Source organism: Cryptomeria japonica, chromosome 2 (genome assembly GCF_030272615.1).
Source record: "Cryptomeria japonica chromosome 2, Sugi_1.0, whole genome shotgun sequence".
NCBI classification, from domain to species: Eukaryota; Viridiplantae; Streptophyta; class Pinopsida; order Cupressales; family Cupressaceae; genus Cryptomeria; species Cryptomeria japonica.
In genome coordinates, this window is record NC_081406.1 from 117,632,799 (window position 1) to 117,636,428 (window position 3,630).

Below are 3,630 nucleotides of genomic sequence, written 5' to 3' on the forward strand. Positions count from 1 at the left end.
TTATGTTGCCTAATATCCTTATAATTGGGGCTCTTGTGTGTTATTATTCACCATTTACCTAATTTTTAAATATCCTTTCTCAATTTGGATTCTGGCACTTTGTGTGTGTGCCCCGTGAAATAATAGGGGATGATTTAGTTCATTTTAAATTATTTAAGAGAAGGAACTTTATTATTAAATTAGTTAAACCTTGCCCACATGGCGAGATAGTCCCACCACGTGGGATGGTAGTTGCTTGCTACCGCGGCAACAGTACTATCGGTCGGTAGAGACTGCTACGCGGGTAGCAGCACTGTCGACGGGTAGAGTCTGCTACGCGAGGAGTAGCACTACCAGTTGGTAGGACTGGTACCAGTCGGTAGTGGCTGCTACTGGCGGTAGTAGTACTATAGGTGGTAGTGCCTTCTACCAATAGTAGCAACATTATTGGCGAGTAGTGTTTTCTACTACTGGCAACAGCACTACCATGGGTAGGGCCTTGGCCCACCACATGTCGTTCACCCTCATGGTACATTTCAATGTTTCGTTGATTTTACTTTTATTAAATCCTATGAAATTTTTAAAGGTTAGTTTAAATGTTATGTTAAATGGTAATTTATAATTTGACTTTTTTTATGTTGGTTTTTAATATTTATTTAATAGATTTATCTATTGAAAATCAAGGCTTGGGATTTTAATTCAAATTGTTAAATTGGAGTTTAATTTTGGAATAGATTATATGTTTATTATAATTCATATTTTTATTTAGTTGAATAATTAATGTGGATTGTATTCTATTTTCGAATATTTAATTAGAGATTATATAGAAATGAATGTCATTTCTAAATGATACATTAAATGAAGGGTATTTCTATTTACTTTTCAATCAATGAATTTGCAAGTGTTAGATGTTGATTTTCTCAAAGATTGTCTGAGTGCGGACTTAGTGAAATTAGCTTTCCTTGCAGAGAGTAATATTTGTGGCTATTTCTCATCTTTGATTTAGTCATCCTATTGTGACACATTTGGTATCTTTTGATCAAGTATGTATGATGACCTCGTTGTCTTAACCATGTAGTGTTTTTCATTAGGGTTAACCAAGAGTTAGTATGTCCTTGTTTGACCACTTGTTTTTAGATAGTGGTGTTATGGTTGTTTGTTTGCCATAGGGTCCTCATGGAGTGACCATGTTTGTTAGTGTCCTTTGTGAGAGTGGCTTTTGAGTGGGGGCCACACCCGAAGTGGATGGTAGGATAACCCCTCGAAGGTCAGTTAATAAGTGATAACCTAATAATTGATTAGGAGGTGGGTAGTTTATAACATTATATAAGATATTATACCCCACACATAGTTGAGTGCTTGTATAGGCTCAAAATGTACTGGGAAGGCCTAGAATGGCAAATTGACCACCTTGTCTTCACGAAGGGTTGGTAGGGTTTGCATGAGACTTAGATGGAGCCGAAGGTTTGGGAAAGGTTACCAGGATAACCTAGGATGGGGGTCGAGACCTATGGAGGCCTATCATGCTAACAATCATAAGCTATGTGATGACACTCTCTCTTTAGGGTCACTTGTGTATTATGGTGTCGAGTCACTTGTGTATTGTGATGTCGAGTCACTTGTGTATTGTGATGTTGAGTAACCTAGAGTACTGTGGAGTCGTATTGTCCTATCATGGAGTCATTTGTTCTATCATCCATGTCTTGCTTATTGCTTTCTTGAGGGTCCTCTTCTATCTCCTAGCACGATGGGGTGATTCCATTTTGGGGATTACATGGTCGGGTGGTAGTGTCACTTCCCATTGGATGTTCTTGTTCATACCTTCATGCAAGGATTGGCTTTGTAGGTGTTCCTATGGTTTGTGGCTCATGCTCTATCTCATGTTGGAGATTTTTATTATTTGGAGACCTATGTGGTCATTTGTATTATTGAACTTATGTAACCTTGTAGTTTGGTTAATTCATTAACTCTAAATGTATTATGGGAAGCCATGTATTTATGGTTAATGTAATCTTAAGATTTGGATGTTATTTATGAGCTTTCTATATGATTGGTGTAAATGCTTTATTGAAGAGAATTCTATTGTATCTTTTCAATCTTTTAATGGAGTAATCTATTATTGCATATATGGATTATGATGTTCTATGAGTCATTGATGGTTAATTGGATTAATCATGATTGTGGAATTTAACTTTTAGTTTTATTCTTTGTTGGTAACCCTTAAGGAATTCTAGTGTAAGTCTTTCACTTGTGTTATTATTGTGCGAGGTTGTAATTGATGCACTTTATGTGATTATACTTTTAAAGAAAAATAAAAATTTATTTCACCCTTAGTTGTGGTTATTTCTTTGGGGGTTCCTGGCGAGGCATTACATTTGGTATCAGAGCCGATGTTTCAACACTGGGTGCCCTGGTTTTGTAGTGAGCCCATTCAACTTGATCTTTTGTGTAGGTCTTAGTGTTTGTTCTTTCCATGTCATTATCCTTGTTGTAGATCTGAACCCTTTTTCTCTTGTGCAGTGTTAGGTCATGGCTAGGAGAGCCAAGGGTAGTGGTAGTGTTGGTGGCCACAATAGAGGAAGAGGTGGGGGACCAGGTCGAGATTCTGACTGCCATAGTCCTTCGCCACCACCCACTCATGTGAGTGCAGATCAAGATCAGTCTATTCATCATAATGAACAACATTCAGGAGAGTAGGTTCCTGAAAGAGAAGAGTTGTGATAGATGTTTCAGGAGGTTCTAGCTAGATTAGGCCCCAGACTTGAGGCTAATCAACCCCTCCATGCTCAGGTCGAGGAGTCGCATCAGCAGATTCTAGAGGAGAGAGAGAGAGAGAGAAAGAGGTCTCCTAGAAGGAGAGAGTTCCTAGTTGACCAGGACCTAGCTACCATGGGTCACATGAGGGACTTGATGAGGTCTAATCCTCCTTTCTTTGATGGTAAAGGTACCGGTCTTGAGGCAGAGACCTAGCTTATCAGTTTAGATCGGTGTTTCACCATGTATCCGTATAGTAGCAATACCAAAGCAAGATGCGCTATCATGCATCTCGAGGGTTTTGCAGCTATCTTGTGGCGGTTAGAGGAGGAGAGGATAGGTGTGAGCATTAACACCGTATCGTGGGAGATATTTCTAGAGAGATTCAAGGCATGATTTATCTCACCCCAGTGGAGGCAGTCTCGAGCAGACGAGTTCTATGCTTTGCACCAGTTTGGTATGTCAGTAGAATAGTTTGAGCATAGGTTCTATGAGCTCAAACAGTATGTCGATATTGGTAACGATAAGGCAATGCTAGCTCAACACTTCTTGAGGGGTCTAAATGACCAAATCAGTGGATGAGTGAGAGTGTTTGAGCCTGCTTCAGTAGAGGTAGTTGTGGCAAAAGACAGGATGGTGGAGCAGAATCTTGGTCATGCAAATAGGAGTCGGTTTGGAGTGCAGATCCGAAGTGTTCCTTTTAGTGGGTCTAGAGTGAGAGGGAATCAGTCCAAGATTGCTACACCTTTTAGGGGTCCCCAGGCACCCGCTAAGGGTGGACAACAACAGCAACAACAGCCACTGAGACTGAAATAGTTTTAGGGCTAGCAGGGTGGCATCTCTCAGCATAGGAAGAGAAGGAACTAGCAGAGGAGCAGGTAGAGTTTTCCAGGGTAG